Source organism: Marmota marmota, unplaced genomic scaffold (assembly GCF_001458135.2).
Source record: "Marmota marmota marmota unplaced genomic scaffold, marMar, whole genome shotgun sequence".
NCBI classification, from domain to species: Eukaryota; Metazoa; Chordata; class Mammalia; order Rodentia; family Sciuridae; genus Marmota; species Marmota marmota.
In genome coordinates this window covers 76,546-94,439 of record NW_025999894.1, presented here as the reverse complement: position 1 = coordinate 94,439, position 17,894 = coordinate 76,546, and the positions used below count along the sequence as shown (strand labels likewise).

Genomic DNA, 17,894 nt, shown 5'->3' with positions numbered 1-17,894 from the left:
AGTATCCTGAGACTGCCCTCCTGGGCCTTCCACTTGACAACCTTTCATGGTGGGCTAGGGCAGGGGAGGAGAGTGATTTTCCTCCTACCACACTGGGCCCTGAACTGAGGTGCCATGGGTCATTCTCAGAACCTGAGGGACTAGCAGACCTCCCGAATTCCCCATGACCCCCTACTTCTAGAGATGGCATAGGGAGACTTGGATGGTGACTGACCTGCCCTGACCAGGGTGGAGAGCTGCCCCCTGGCCAGGTCCCTTCAGCACACTAACACACAGGTTCAGCATAGAAACCATGGCATAGTTGGCCATGCCATTGACGGTTATTACACCACTGAGGACTTGCACTCAGAGGATCCCCTGACATAAATGAAAACTGGCCTTGCTAAGGTGTAAGGTGGGTCTGAAGGAGTGTGTAAAATATCAGGCCTCATTTGGGGATTGGAAGAGACCGGGACAAATAGCTTCCCCCTGGCCCTGTCCCAGAGACCAGGACATGGCAGGGCAGGGCAGGTTGGAAATCATCCCTTGAAGTGGCTGGTTCATAGATGGCAGAGAGGGAGGAAAACACCCCTTGGCACCAGCTCTGCTGGAAAAGGGCATTGTGCTGGAGGAGGAGGCTGTCTCTGTAGCCAAGGACATGTATCTGATCGTGCAAATGTTTGCCTGCAGACTGGTGAAGAAAAGCCACTTATATAAAATAAAATAAAAATTTTTTTCTTTAAATAAATTATAATACCCCAAAATACCAAACATTTATAGACATTCCTTCCTAGGACATAGGTACCTAAGTTTGGACAATTACTTCACTAAAGTATATTCAGGACCCACTCTTGGAGGGCTGAGGCCCATGTGGCCACATGGGCCTGTGCTGGCCCTGCCTATGAGGGGGTTCAGGGCATCCACTTGGTTACAAAGGAGGTAAGATTGTTCTCTGAGAGAGAGCATTCTCTGGCACCTCTGTGTACAGGCAAGGCATCTAGCAGCCAACCCTGGTTTCTCTCAGCTTAGGAAAGTGACCCAGAGCCAGTTCTCAGAAATACTCACCAGAGTCCAAATCTAAAGATCATGCCTACTCCAGGGTCTGATTCTGGTTTCCAGAAACAGCTTCAGAGGGAGTAGCCTTAGACTAAGGGCATAACAGGAACTGAGCAGTGCTGGCCAAGGGCAGCCTCTGCCAAGCAGATTCAAGACCCCATGGAGGTAGCAAGTCCTTTGCTGGGGAGGACAGAAGGCAGGCATATATGTCAACACGTGGTACATCCATAGAAGCCTGTCCAGGGCCTCACCTTCCTGTCACCTTTCTTTCCCTAGCTTTTTCTTCTTTTCAATATAGTATGGGGTTAAGAGTACAGAGCTGGGACTAGACTGCCTGGCTTCAAATCCTGGCTTTGCCTCTTACGAACTGTGTGGGCAAATTATTTAACATTTCTGAGCTTTGGTTTCCTCATATGTAATTACAGTATTATCCTGTAAATGTGTATATCTAGTGTAAATATCTATCTATCTAGATATCACAATGTGCTTACAAAACAGTATGGTAAATTCTAAGTGTTAGGCAAAAATTGTGTAAATGTTATTAGTCATTATTATTATTGGCAGTTAAATTATATAGCATCATTTTATGGAAGGGCCTTGTTTTGTTCAATAAGAGAGATGCTAACCGAGATACGGTTATAGAATGTTTCCTTCTGACCTGGCCCCCTGGTCCTATTTGACAAGGTGTTCTCACCATGGCCTGAAGAGCCCAAATATGGTTTATAGGGATGACTCAGAGAAGAAAGAGCAGCCCTTTCCAGTGGGTTGTGTGATACAGAAAAACCATAGATGCAAAAATTCTCTATAAAAGTCTGGCAAATCGAATACAAAAACATATCAAAAAGATAGTGCACCATGATCATGTGGGGTTTATCCCAGGCATGCAAGGCTGGTTCAACATATGGAAATTAATAAATGTGATTCATCACATCCAATAGGCTTTAAGATAAGAATCATATGATCATCTCAATAGATGTAGAAAAAGCATTTGACAAAATACAGCACACCTTCATGTTCAAAACACTAGAAAAACTAGGGATAACAGGAACATATCTCAACATCACAAAGGCTATCTATGCTAAGCCCCAGGCCAACATCATTCTAAATGGAGAAAAATTGAAGGCATTCTCTAAAAACTGGAACAAGACAGAGATACCCTCTTTCACCACATCTATTTAACATAGTTCTTAAAATACTGGACAGAGCAATTAGACAGACGAAAGAAATTAAAGGGATATGCATAGGAAAAGAACTCAAATTAGCACTATTTGCTGACGATATGATTCTATACCTAGAAGACCCAAAAAGTTCCACCAGAAAACTTCTAGAACTAGTAAATGAATTCAGCAAAGTAGCAGGATATAAAATCAACACCCATAAATCAAAGGCATTTATGTATATCAGTGACAAATCCTCAGAAAGCAAAATGAGGAAAACTACCCCATTTAAAATATAGCCTCAAAAAAAGTTGGGAATCAACTTAACGAAAGAGGTGAAAGATCTATACAATGAAAACTATAGAGTCTTAAAGAAAGAAATCAAAGAATACCTTAGAAGATGGAAAGATCTACCTTGCTCTTGGATAGGCAGAATTAATATTATTAAAATGACCATACTACCAAAAGAACTATCAGACTTAATGTAATTCCAATCAAAATCCCAATGAAATTCCTCATAGAAATAGAAAAAGAGTCATGAAATTCATCTGGAAAAATAAGAGACCCAGAATAGCTAAAGCAATCCTTAGCAGGAAGAGTAAAGAAGGTGACATCACTACATCAGACAATAGTAAAACTACAGAGCAATAGTAACAAAAACAGCAGATATTCGCACCAAAACAGATTGGTAGACCCATGGTACAGTACAGAATAGAGGACACAGAGTCTAACCCACAAAATTACAATTATTTTATATTAGACAGAGGTGCCAAAAATATACATTGGAGGAAAGATAGCCTCTTCAACAAATGGTGCTGGGAAAACTGGAAATCCATATGCAACAAAATGAAATTAAACCCCTATCTCTCACCATGCACAAAACTCAACTCAAAGTGGATCAAGGACCTAGGAGTTAAACTAGAGACCCTGTGTCTAATAGATTTTTATGTAATCTTGTAGATTAAAAATGTAAACTTATCCAAGACAGATATTACAAAGAATGGGATTTCAAATACAAAGTTATTCAATATATATGACAAAAGATTAATATATTATTGAGCAAAAATGGAGCAAGAATTATAATAATTAGAAAAATAAACCACTAAAATCAGAAAAGGATATGGATCACTCACAGAAGAAAAATAAATGACCAATAAACACATGAAAAAATGTTCAGCCGTATTAGCAGTAAATATATGTTAAAACAGTTTATCTCTAATTGAAAAAGATTTTTATTAGCAACACTCTATGCTAATGAGGTTTTTGCTAGTGAGGATAAACATCAGTACAATTTGGTATTTATGAATTAAAATCCACTGATCAGCAGTTCCACTTCCAATAATGCATCTTTAGGAAATCATTACAGAAGAGGTGGGGTTATGGCCTCATATGTGTGAGGCCCTGGATTTGATCCTCAGCACCACATAAAAATAAATAGATAAAATAAATGTATATAAAAAAAGAAAGAAATACAGAAGGAAATTTTTACAAATAACTAGAAAGATTTTTCACATGTTTTTCAGTGCTGGGAATTGAACCCAGAGCCTTGCACATGCTACATTCACCACTGAGCTACATCCCCAGTCCTCACAGACCTGTTTATAATAGTGAACATTATAAATACGAACTGAGATTTAAGATGGTGGAGCAGTTGCTCCATGCCTCAGGATCTAAGCAGCAGGAGGAGTGAAGGGGTGAAAGAGGGATTTCATGAAATCTCAATATTGAACAATCTGAGTGTCTTACAGACTCAGAAATTTGGGTACATTAAACAAAGGAGAAAGAAAACATTGGAGCCAAGCTGGTTTTAACAGCAGCTGCAGCAATGCTAGCTCACTGGTTCACCACATAGGGAGGGAGAACACAGAGAGAAACACAATGGATAGATGTAGTATGGAAAAACCTGAGTCCAGAAAAGCAGACTGAACTTAGCTGATACAGACAGAGTCTGCACTGTGCACTGGTGCTTAAAAAGTGCTGTTATCCAATTGACAGGGAGAGCTGAGGTGGAAGCCATCTTGAGGTGGACACACTGCAGTTGATGCTACAGGAGCTGGAGGATCATAGCAAACACTGCCATGCTGTCCTGGCAAGCACCTGCCATATGGCCTAGGGCTTGGCATGAAGTGTTCCGAGTCCTGAAAGAAAATAACTGTCAACCAAGATTGCTATATCCAGCAAAGCTATCCTTCATTATTAAAAGACAAATAAAAACCTTTCAAGATAAGCAGAAACTAAAAGATTTCATGACCACTAAACCAACACTACATACATCGCTTCTCGGCCTTTTGGCTAAGATCAAGTGTAAACCAACACTACAGAAGAAATAAAAAACAAACCCCACAGTTAGCAAATGAAAAAAAGAAATCTTATTTGAAGAGTGAGTAACTAAGCAAATGAGAAACAGGACAAAATTAAACATAATAAATAAATCAAAATGGCAGAAATTAATAAACATCTCTCTAAAATAACATTGAATGTAAATGGTGTCAACTCTTCAATTAAAAGACATACACTGTTAGAATGGATTGAAAAACAAGACCAAATTTTATATTGTTTGCAAGAGACACACTTTATAGGCAAAGAAAGCCACAGGCTCAGAGTGAAAGATGGAGATTGACATCCCTTATGAATGGAGCCTGAAAACAAGCAGGAGTAGCTACTCTCATATCTCACAAAGGAGATTTTAAACCAAAATTAATCAGAAGAGACAAAGAAGGTCACTTTATACTGGTAAAGGGTACAATACAATAAGAATATATAACAATAATAAATATTTATGCCCAAACATGGGTATTACAACTTACATTAAAAAAAAAAAAAAAAAAAACAGTTCTGGAATTGAAACCTTGGATAGACCCCAGTACAATAATACTGGATAATTTCAACATGTCTCTTACCATTAGATAGGTCATCCAGACATAAACTCAGTAAGACTCTTTGAACATGAAAAATATATCAAATGAATTAACAGACATCTATAGAATATTTCATCCAATGACACCTGAATACATTTCTTCTCTGCAGCTCATGGAACCATCTCCAAAAAAGGTCACATTTTAAGCCACAAAGCAATCTTAGCAAATACAAAATTTGATATAATTCTTTGTGTCTTATCAGATCATGATAGAATGAAATTAGAAATCAATGTAACAAAGACCTACAAAAACTATATAAACATGTGGAGATTTAACAATACTCTTTTGAATGATGAATGAGTGATAGAAGAAATCAAGGGAGAGATTAAAAAATTCTTAGACTCAAATGAGTATAGTGGCACAACATACCAGAACCTCTGGGACACTATGAAGGTGGTTCTAAGAGGAAAGTTTATACTCTGAGTGCCTACATAAGAAAATCAGAAAGGTCCCCAAAAAACAACCTAATGATGCATCTCAAGGCCCTTGAAAAAGAACAAACCAATTCCAAAACCAGTAGAAGGAAGGAAATAAGTAAGATCAGAGCCAAAATCAATGAACTCGAGAATTAAAAAAATACAAAGGATCAATGAATCAAAGAGTTGGTTCTTTGAAAAAGACAAACAAGACTGATAAGCCCTTAGCAAACTAACTAAAAGAAAAAAGAGAAGTCCCAAATTAATAGAATTAGATTTGAAAAAGGAGAAATCACCACAGACATCTCAGAAATCCAGCAGATCATTAGGGGCTATTTTGAAAACTTAGACTCCATTAAATTGGAAAACCTCCAAGAAATAGATACATTTCTAGACAAATACCGTCTGTTAAAACTGCATCAAGAGGACAAAGAAAACCTAAACAGAACAATAACTACTAATGAGATTGAAGCAGTAATAAAAAACCTTTCAACAAAGAAAAGCCCGGGGCCAGATGGATTATCAACTGAATTCTACTAGACCTTTAAAGGAGTCATGCCAGTATTCCTCGTTATTTCACGGAATATAAAGGGACGGAGCACTTCCAAATTCATTCTATAAGGCCAGTATCTCACTCATGCCAAAATCAAATAAGGACACATCAAGGAAAGAAAACTACAGACCAGTATCCCTGATGAACATAGATGCAAAAATACTTATTAAAAGCAGGGTCAGGGGCTGGGGTTATAGTTCAGTGGTTGAGCTCTTGCCTCGCTTGCATGCATGAGGTACTAGCTTTAATCCTTAGCACCACATATAAATAGATAGATAGATAGATAGATAGATAGATAGATAGATAGATAGATAAATCAAAGATATTGTGTTCATCTACAACTAAAAAAAATTATAAAAAAATTCAGATGGGGTGGTACATGCCTGAAACCCTAACAACTCAGGAGGTTGAGCAGAAGATTGAGGCCAGTCTCAGCAATTTAGCAAAGTCATAAACAACTTAGTGAGACCCTGTCTCAAAAAAAAAAAACTTTTTTTAAAGGAGGGGGTTGGGTAGGTGGCTCAGTGGTAAAGTGCCCCTGAGTTCAATCCCTGGTAACAAACAAAACAAAAAAAGAACTTCATAAAATGTTAGTAAATTATGTTCAACAATATATTAAGCAGATTGTACACCACAATAAAGTCGATTTCATTCCAGAGATACAAGGAATGAAACCTTGATTCACAAATCAATAAATGTTAATTCGTCACATAACTAGAATTAAGGACAAAGATCACTCAGTCTTCTTAACAGATGCAGAGAAGGCCTTTCAGCACCCCATTCATGATGAAAGCAGCAAAGAAACTAGGGATAGAAGAGATCTGTGTCAAGATCATAAAGGCTGTAAGTGAAAAACAAAAGCCAATTTCCTCATAGTAAATGGGGAAAATCTGAAAGCATTTCCTTTACAATCTGGGGCAAGAGAAGGATGTCCACTCTCACCACTTCTATTTAATATAGTGCTAGAAATTCTAACCAGAGCATTTCTGCAAAAGAAGTGTTATGGTTTAGTTATGTGGTGACCCCCAAAAGCTCATGTATGTGGTGACCCCCAAACATGCAAGAATGTTTAGAGGTAAAATGATTGGATTATGAGCAGCTTAACCTAATCAAGTGAACTGATCCCCTGATAGGGACTAACTGAATGATAACTGTAGGTAAGTAGGGTGTGGCTGGAGGAGGTGGGTCATTGGGGCATGATTTTCTGGTGTCTGTGTTGTCTGTAGTGAGAGAAGTCTCTCTCTCTCTCTCTCTCTCTCTCTCTCTCTCTCTCTCTCTGCTTTCTGGTGCCACGTCCCGAGCTGCTTTCCTCTGCCACACTCTTTTGCCATGATGTTCTGCCTCACCAAGGGCCCAGAGCAATGGAACCAGCTACATACACAGACTAAGACCTCTAAAACCCTGAGAGCCAAATAAACCTTTCCTCCTCTATAATTGTTTTAACCAGGTCTTTTGGTTGCAATAGTGAAAAGTTGATAAAAACAATAAGGAAATAAAATGGATAAAAAAAGGAAAGAAAGAATTCAAATTATCACTGTTTGCAGATGATGATCCTATACCTAGAAGACCCCCCCTCCAAAAAAAAAAAAACCCAAAACCCTCCATCAAAAAACTGCTAGAGCTCATGAACAAATTCAGCAGAGTGAATAGGAGATTCAAAATCAATATACAAAACTCAATAGCTTTCCTATGTACCAACAATAAATCTGCTGAGAAAGAAATCAGGAAAATAATTCCATTCACAATAGCCTAAAAAAAATATCTAGAAATAAATCTAACCAAGGAGGTGAAAGGTCTCTACAATGAAAACTAGGGAATAGTGAAGAAAGAAATTGAGGAAGACCTCAGAAGATGGCAAGATCTCCCATATTCATGGATAAGCAGAATTAACATTGTTAAAATGGCCATACTACCAAAAGCAATATACAGATACAATGCAATCCCTCATCAAAGTAACAATGGCATTCTTCACAGAACTAGAGGAAAAAAAAAAGTCTTAAAATTAATTTGGAAGAATAAAAGACCCAGAGTATCCAAAGCAATTCCAAGCTTAAAAAAGAAATGCTGAAAGGCATCACAATACCTGACTTTAAATTATACTACAGAGAAAAAACTGGATGGCACTGGCATAAAAACAGGCAATAGACCAATGGTACATGTTATGGTTTGGATGTCAGGTGTTCACCAAAAGCTCATGTGTGAGATGATGCAAGAAGGCTTAGAAGTGAAATTGTTAGGTTATGAAAGTCTTATCCCAATCAGTGAATTAATCCCCTGTTGGGATTAACTGACTGCGTAGGGTGTGGGTGGAGGAGGTGGGTCATTGGGGGCATGCCTTTGGGGTATATATTTGGTGAGCTGAGCCTAGTCTCTCTCTACTTTCTATCATGTGGACGGAAGCCCTCTGCCACACTCTTCTGCCATAATGTTACCTCCTGTCCCAAGAAATGGAGCCAGCTGTGTATGGACTGAGACCTCTAAAACCATCAACCCCCAAATAAACTTTTCCTCCTCCAAAATTGTTCTAGTCAGGTCTTTTAGTCATACCAATGAAAGAGCTGACTTTAAACAGTATAGCACTGAAGACCAGAGACAAAGCCACACATTTACACATGACTGTCTGATTCTTGACAAATGTGTCAACAACACATTCTGGGGGAAATGACACCTTTTAAACAAATGGTGCTTAGAAAACTGGTTATCCATACATATCCCACCCTGCACAGAAATTGGCTCGAAATTGATCAAAGACCTAGGAATTAGACCATGAATTATACCTAGAAGAAAATGTAGGATCAATACTCCAGCCGACAGGCACAGGCAATGACTTTCTCAATAAGAACCCTGAAGCTCAGGAAATGATGTCAAGAGTGAATACATGAAGTGGTATTGAATTAAAAAGCTTCTTGGGCTAGGATTGTGGATCAGTGGTAGAGTGCTTGCCTAGCACGTGTGAGGCCCTGGGTTTGATCCTCAGCACCACATAAAGTAAAATAAAGACATTGTGTTCACCTAAAAAATAAATAAATATTTTTTAAAAACCTAAAAAATAAATATTTAAAAAAGCTTCTGCACAGCAAAGGAAAGAATTAGGAATGTGAAGGGAGACCCCCAGAATGGCAGAAAATCTTTGCTAGCTACTCCTTTGACAGAGGGTTACTATCTAGAATAATGAATTAAAAATATCTACACCCAAAATATCAAATAACACAATTAATAAATGGACACATGAATTAAACAGACACTCCTCAAAAGAATAAACACAAATGGCTGATATATATATGAAAAGATGTTCAATGTCATTAACCATTAGGGATATGCAAATCAAAACTACATTGAGTTTTTATTTTACAATAGTTAGAATGGCAGTTGTCAAGAATACAGATAATAATAAATGCTAGAAAGGATGTGGCGGAAAAAGAACACTTTTACACTGTTACTGGAATTGTAAATTAGTCTAACCACTATGCCAATCAGTATGGAGGTTAGACATGCAACCACCATATGACCCAGCTATAACACTCCTCCATATTTATCCTGAAGAATTTAAGTCATCACACTGTAGAGATATATACATGCTCATGTTTATTGTGGCACATTTTACAAAAGCCAAGTTGTATAATCAGCCTACGTGTCCATCAGTGGTTGAATGGATAAAGAAAATGTGGTATATATACACAATGAAATTTAATTCAGCCACAAAAAAATGAAATTTGTCATTTGCAGGTAAATGGATAAATCTAGAGATCATCATGTTAAGCAAAATAAGTCAAACTCAGAAGGTCAAGGGGCATATGTGTTCTCTCATATGCAGAAGCTAGAAAGGAAAAAGGAAAAGAAAGGTGTGTGTAGATTTCATGAAAGTCAAAGGGAGATCAGTAGAGGAAAGGGACCAAAGGGCTGGGAGTAGGGGAGAGAGTGGGGAACGTGCTGGGGAGTAATATTGGCCAAATTATATTGTGTACATGTGTGAATATGTAACAACAATCCCCATGTATGCACAACTCTAATGCACCAATAAAAATGTGTAAAAATAAATTAATAAGTAGTGACTGGTTAATAATTTGTGGCACAACCATGAGATGCTAGGTGACCTTTAAAATTGATGTTGTGGAAGGCTATTTAATCATATCAAGAGACTAATGACCAATTTTATCTATCTATCTATCTATCTATCTATTTATTTATTTATTTATTTGGTACTGGGATTTGAACCCAGAGGGGCTTTACCATTTTACCACATCCCCAGCCCTCTTATTTTGAGACAGGGTCTCACTAAGTTGCTTAAGGCCTCACTAAATTGCTGAGGCTGGCCTCCAACTTGTGATCTTCCTGCCTCAGCCTCCTGAGTTGCTTGGATTACAGATGTGCACCACCATGCTAGGCTCTAATGACCTATTTTAAAGGGAAAAAGCAGATTATAATACAGTATACACTGATAGACGTCACTTCAATACATGTTTGTTTTAATAGAATTCTGAAAATACATAGTAACCTAACTTATCTCTGGGTGGTAGGAATATAGATAATTCATAACTTTTCTGCCCTATGTTTTCCATGTTTTCTTCAATAATTTTTTTTTTCAAATCACAATCACAAAACAACCAAATGAAGTGTACATATAAAATGAACAAGGCATCCCCATGAGAGGGCATTTCTAAATTTAATAATAAGGTCTGTAATTCTTCAAAATTTGGTTTAGTGTGTTTTCTCCTCTTTTGGAATAATGGGGCATGGCACAATTTATTTTTTCAAAATCATTTATGAAACTCTAGCATCTGGACACAAACGCATATCAAATGCAGATCCTAAGCTATTTCTCCCCTTTCCTTCTAAATTGAAATTGGCTGTCTCTCTGCCCCCTGGTGGTCGGAGCTGGAGTGGCATACTGTGCAGGAGGATCCCTCTGAGTATGAACCCTGGAACCCTGCAGAGGTCCTGCCTGATCTGTTGCCAAGAAAGGCACGGGTTCTGGTGGGTGGGCTTTCTTTGGGCTCCCATCCAGAATCTGGGTTTCCCAGGACCTTTTGGGTCTGGGGCAAGCCAGGGATTCCCAGTAGGAGCCACACAGAATCTGGACATGGCCTGCCTGAAGAGCATCAGGATGTCCTAGGAATCAAGAAAGAGTACACAGGGGCTGTGGGTTGTGGTTCAGTGGTAGAGCACTTGCCTAGCAAGTGTGAGGCACTGGGTTTGACTCTCAGCACTGTACATAAATAATGAATAAAATAAAAGTCCACTGATGTCTAATACACACACACACTTTTTTTTTTTCAAAGAAAGAGTGCACAGCAAGAAAAGCATCAGAATGGCTGCAAGAGCATGCCTCTCTGTAGGATGGCCACCGTGGGCTTCTTATAGGGACAGCTGTGCAAAAGAGCTGTCCCCTGGATGCTCAGACATTCCAGTGCCTTGGTGAGTAGAGCTCTGTGAAACAGTCCAGTGGTGTGAGCCAGAGCCAGCACGTAACGGCATCAGTAGATGCCTCCATAGGGGGCCTGTGGCACCCTCCCTTTGCAGCCTGCTTGTAGAATATAGTTGCAGCTATTTCCTGAGCCCTAGCTCCGGGGCATGCCTTGGCCAACCTCTTTTCACTATGGTTTCCACTGTTTTTCAAAAGCACCCATGGAGGAAGGCATCATTCATTCTGAGTATGGCCAAGGCACATGCTTGTCATGTCATTCTGCTGGTAAATTGCAGCTAGGAACCAGCCCAGTCTCCAGGTCCGCTGGCAAGCCAGGAGCCCCAGGGAGAGCGCCCTCTAGTGGCCTAGTGTATTGCAGAGCAGCATCTGTAGCCTCTGGGGCCTCTGACATGCACCCGCACGGCATGCAGACAGCTGAACACGGGGGTGAGGAGAGGAGTGAGTCAAGGTTGGGGTCCCAATTGTTTTTCATTGGAGGTCAGGGAAATCTGTGAACATATCCTCATGTCACAAAGAGGGAAGACATTTTATTGCCATTGTGATTATTATCATAGGACACAAAAGGAGAGAAATACAGTTGGAACCCCTGGCACCCTAACTACAGGGTAATTGTTAGCATTTATTACTTCACTCCTTCGATGACTTTTCTGTGTTCCTCTTGTCTTTGGCTGGCTCTCCGCTGGTCAGCCGGCTTCTTTTGAAAGTTTGGCCCAAATCTTCCCTCATCCCCCCCCCGGGTGGTTCTGAGCCCCAGTGTCTGTTATGTGAAGCCGGCTGCTTCCAGGTGACGGAGCACATGGGTAAGCGGTCACCCTCTTGGCCTTCCATTGCTTAGCTCCTGTCACAGGACTGTGTATCTTGCACTCAGAAGCCATGCTGTGCAGAGAGGGGTGTGTGACGATGGGGAGGTATCAGGGGCCCCAGTTATGGGGACTCGGGCAGGATAGTAAAAAGTAAACATGAATCCACTCACTCCCCCGTTCTTACCAAGATGGATGGTGTTTAATGCAAATGACCCACCATCTGCTCGGTATTCTTTGGGGTCAAAGCTTTTCAGAGTGCTGACCCACAAGGTCAGTTCATCTTCTCAAGGGCATATCTTTGTCTGAGCATCTTCAAAATCCGTTCCCACAATATTCCCCAGGATTGTTATGATAGAAGTTTCTGCACTCTAACATTTATTTCTTCATGACCAAATTCTTCTCTCCCACACATCCAAAATTTCAAAACCCAGATTGGCCGGTTCAACCAGGTGAGTATCAACTTACTGCTGCAGTGCAGGAGCTGCTGCCCGCCCCTCCCCACTGCCATCGAAGGTGGCACAGTGGGAACTGCTTCCTCGAGCTGTGGGTTTCAGGGCTCTCTAGTCCTCCAGATCTCCCAGGGAATGACTTTCCAGTGGTGTGATGCCTCTCTTTCCCAACAAAGGCCCTGTATTTATTGTGGTGCTAGCAAATTTAGCTTGGGCTGCACAGCAATCAGTAGGCTCATCCACCCTCTGGGTTTGCTTTTCTGGAATTCATCCCTTGGAAGCCAAAATGAGGTTTTTAAAGACAGACCTGAGCATCGTCCTGTAACCAGGTAAGAACTTTGAGATTTCAGCCTCTGCCTCTTCTCTGTCCAACAACCATGTCTCAGATACCACACACTGGAGACTGATCAGCAGCTCATCTCTTTCAAACAGGGGCTAATGTTCCCCTAGATGATGAAAGCCAGTCCCTGTGACATCTACAACCTCTCCCCTTCCAGATGATAATGTGTTCCCACCCCACCCCACTATTTCCCTTGGGGTACCTGGCCTATGATTTCCTCCCTGACACCAATTTCTGTGTCAGTAATGGCTCTTTGATGGAAACGGTAGAAACTAACTTGTGATAATTGGCAAAAGATGGAGGAGGGGAAGAATTGTTAGCAGGGGGTCTCGAAGAGAACGGAGCAGCCATCCTTGAGAAAAGAATCGTGGCATTTCGAACGCTCAAGATTGTCCAAGGGAGACCCCCTGAGCTGACAGCTCCAAACACCTTCAGTCCCAGAGACAAACTCTAGGAAGATTGAGAAAAGGACCAACTTATGATGGGAAAGGAGACAGAAAGGGTAGGAAGGAGAAGAGTCAGGAACCACCTGGAGTGGTGCAGTGTGGTCCTTCCAAAGGATGGGATGCTGTGCAGAACGTGCCAGCACGTTCTGTTCTGGTTTTCTATTACTGCATAATACATGTCACCAGAACCTGGTGTCTTCAAACATCATTATTCACATCATGACTCTAGGTTGCCTGGGGTGAGCTGGGTGGTGTTTGTCCACCTGGTCCTGGCTGTGACTGTTGTCACCTGGGGCTCAACCAACCGGACTAGTTTGATCTCAGGGCTCACTCACAGGTGGTGGGGGTGCCTGTCCTTAGCTGTCACACAGAGCACTACTTCCTCCTTCACAGGGCTTCTCAGCAAGGAGCTGCATCAGAAGACAAGACATTCCAGGATACAAGTGGAAGCTACATGCACGTCAACACCCAGACTGGAAGGTCACCCATGCCCCTTCTGCCCCTTCTGTGGACCAATATTTAATGAAGGAGGAACAACCTCCATATCTCTACGGCTGAGAGTCTGCAGCTTCTGCAATCCACCACCACTCTCCCTTCTTTCTCTCCCCTCCTCTTCCATCCTCCATCTCTCTTCTCCTTTTCTATGTAACCCATTCCTCTTACTTTATCACTGAGACAGGGCAGAGCAGTTCCCCTGAACTTGGTGTTCTTTTCTAAGGAGACTTGGGCCTTCCCAGTACCCTCACAGGGAAGAAAAACACCATATTAGTTAGATTTTGGTCGCTGTGTCAAAATAACTGAGAAAATCAATTTTAAGGAGGAAAGATTTATTTTGGCTCATGGTTTTAGAGGTTTCAATCCATGGTCACTTGGCCTTGTTGCTTTTGGCCTGTGGTCAGTCAGAACATCACGGCATGCAGCAACTGGTGGTATGGAATTGCTCACCTCATAGCAGCTAGGAATCAGAGATCAGAAGAGTCCAGGGGCAAAATATATCCTGGGCATTTCCCCAGTGACCTTGCTCTCCTGACTACACCCTACCCCCTTAAGTTCCTATAACCTCCCAAGAGCACCACCAACTGGGGACCAAGCCTTCAACACATGAGCCTTTGGGGGACACTCCAGATTCAAACTGTAACAGACCTAAAGTTACAAAATTCTGGGAATGTCAGGAGGCAGAGATTGGGGTAGGGTAGGGGAGATACGTGGGGTAAGGAGGCTTCCAAGCAGCCAGGGGAAGCTTTGCTAGCTGGGGTGGGGATGAGCAGTCCCATCCCCAGTAGCCTCCTGTGCCAGGAGGAATTTACAAAGCACCAGGACTCAGTCATTGTGGGCCCACTGGGAAGAAGGGTCTTGTAATTGGCTCTCAGGACAAATGATGGCCAGGTACAGTCTGAGGCTGGGGTCTCAGTCAACCTTTTCTCACTCAGTTATGCTTTACCAGGTCCAAGACCTCTCTAAGAAGTCTACCCTCAGGTCATGGGCCAAAGCCCTTCCCTGTGACCCTTCCTCACTGCCCTGTGACTGCAAAACCCCAAGCTCTCCATGGAGAAGACTGAGGTCTCTGGCCTCTTGGTGGCTCAGCCTCATATATATCATCAGGGTGAAGGACAACAGGAAAGACTGAGCTTTCTGCCTCCTTCCCATCCCTGGCTCTTCTGTTGAGGGTGATCAACATCTCCCAAATCCCTGAAGCCCCCAGGTCTCCCCCTCTACTACCGCTTAGATTTTGGTAGCTGCTTCCTTTTCTCACTGCCTCTACCCCCAACATCTCCTCCCTCTACCCCTTACTCTTTCCTGTTTTTTTTTTTCTCCCTTTTTCTCCCAACAAGACCTCACTGGGCACCTTCCAGGCCCAGGCCTTGGGACTCCAGAAATACCTGGGGCTCAGCTCCAAGGCATTTCTGAGGCCTGTGGGTGAGGGTGAGGCAGGGGCAAAGGACAGGTAGCTGATTATAAGAGAGAAGGAAATCAGGAGATAGTGCTTCCCATCAAGGGGCTGCTAACACCTCCAGGGGAGGGGGAGTATCCAACTTCCCAACACAAGCGATTTCCCCCTGGGGCTACTCTTTCCTGGCTTTGGGGCACATCCCCAGCGAAAAAACAAGTGGGGACCTATAAAAATGCAAAACACCCCCACTCCCACAGGCACCAGCTATGGGTTCCTGGCTTCTCTTGGAGGAGCCTCAGTCCCCACCCACCCCCTCTCTGTTCTGTCTCTTCAATAAAACTTGTTTGCTTGCCTCCTTGTTTCTTGCCTCTGTAATCTTCAACACCTGGGGAACAAGGACCTGCTCCTAGACTTTCAAGACCGGTGTCAAGAGGATGGATAGAGCCAGCTGGCGAAATTCTCCACATGACAGTGAAGCCCCCACTGGATACTTGCCAAGTGCTAGGGCTTCAAGGCCCAGAAGACGGTGAGGTTATTTCTCTCTGGTGAAAGTTTTACAAGAAATAAAAATAAATGTTATTCAGTAATGAAGTGAGCTACCAAGTCATGAAAATACATGGAGGAAACTTAAACACATTAGTAAGTGAAGGGAGTCACCCTGAAGAGGCTGCCTACTCGACCATAGGAGGCAAAAGATATGGAGACAGTAAAAGATCAAGAGGGCTGGGGCTGTGGCTCAGTGGTAGAGCGCTCGCCTAGCACGTGCAAGGCCCTGGGTTCTATCCTCAGCACCGCATAAAAATAAATAAATAAAATAAAGATATCATGTTCAACTACAACTAAAAATATTTAAAAAAAAAAAGATCATGAGTTGCCAGGGGTTGGGGGGAAGGTGGGATGGGTAGACAGGTGGAGCATACAGGATTTTTACCAAAGTGAAACTCCTCTGTAGAACACTGTAATGTGAATCCACGCCACTAGATATTCATCAAGACTCATAGAATATATAATACAGAGTGAACCCAAATGTACACTATGGACTTCTTTAGTTCATAATAATGAATCGATATTGGTGAATCCATTGGAACAAATACAGCATCCTCATGCAAGATGTTAACAATAGGGGAACATGACAGGGTAGTGGAGAAGCCGTAAAGGGGTATAAGAACAAGAGTTTGGGGCTGAAGTTGTGGCTCATTGGTAGAGCACTTGCCTGGCCCATGTGAGGCCCTGGGTTCAATTCTCAGCACCACATGTAAATAAACAAAATAAAATCCTTGACAACTAAAAAAAAAAAAAAATTAAAAAAAAAGAACAAGAGTTTTCTTTAAGCCTAAAACTGCTTTAAAAAATAAAGTACACTAGAAAATGGAAAGCATTTTATTGAGGTTTCTAAGGAAAATGCCCTTTTTTCTTTTACATGTCACTGTGTAAATGCAGCTGCAGCCTTCTTTACAATAGTCCAAAGTGGAGACGACCCAAGCATCTATCAACTGATAAAAGGATGAACAAACTGTGGTCTATTCACATAGTGGAATATCATTCCACCGTCAAGGAATGAATGAGTACTGATCCATGCTACATGGATGCATGGCAGAACCTTGAAAACATCACACTAAGTGGAAGAAGTCAGACGTGAAAGAACACATACATGTTTGATGTGAAAAGCCAAAACAGGTGGGTTGGTAGAGACAGAGTCGATGAATGCTTTCTGAAGATGGGACGAGGACTGAGGATGACAGTCCCAAGGGGTTCAGTGTTTCTTCTGGAGTGGTTTAAATGTTGTAAAATTGTGCTGATGATCACACATACCTGTGAATGCACTAAACCCACTAAATTGTATGCCCAAAAAAGGTGAATGTGGTGTGTGAATTGTATCTCAATAAAGCTATTTAAAAATTGTGGAGCCGGGGAAGGAGGCTGTAAGCCCCTTTACATCAAGGTTGTTTACTTATAGAGATGGTCTGTGATCTAACGTGGAAAAACAGATGTTCTGTAGTTTGGGAAAATGTATAGCATCCCTGATCCTTGAGTGTCAGTGGTTCTCACCTCCCAGTGTTAGCAGCTCTCCTCGTTGATCTTCCAGTAGCCAAAACCAGCAGTTACTGATGTATGCCAGATTCGTGGGACCCCAGTAGACCTCCAGGAGCCTAATTCGATGCAATCACACAAGAGTCTTTATTCAAGCTCAAGCCTGGCCTCACAACTGTTTCCGGTCCCAGGGAGTGAGCCCCGATCCTTTGTTCTTTTCCACAGAAAAGCCCTCTTCACCATGGCTGATTTTAGGACTGTCAGCAAAAGAGTTTCTGCAAAAGAGTTCAATGTGGATAAACTTCCTTTTTTCGTGTCACCTTGTTTTACTTGGCCACTGGCCAGGAAGATACCAGCACTCCAGGTGCTGGACACCCACTTACTAGTGTTTCTCAAATGTATCCAGTATAGTACTTTGTAGAAATGTGCA

General features: G+C 41.8%; 1 long non-coding RNA gene across 1 annotated transcript; it reads left to right on the top strand.

Annotated features, from left to right (window-relative positions):
* The first annotated feature begins 12,323 nt into the window (after nt 1-12,323).
* Nucleotides 12,324-17,334, top strand: LOC107157131. Its single transcript, XR_001505453.2, has 3 exons — nt 12,324-13,085; nt 13,936-15,959; nt 16,874-17,334. It is a non-coding gene; the product is annotated as an uncharacterized LOC107157131 (long non-coding RNA).
* Nucleotides 17,335-17,894: the final 560 nt, after the last annotated feature.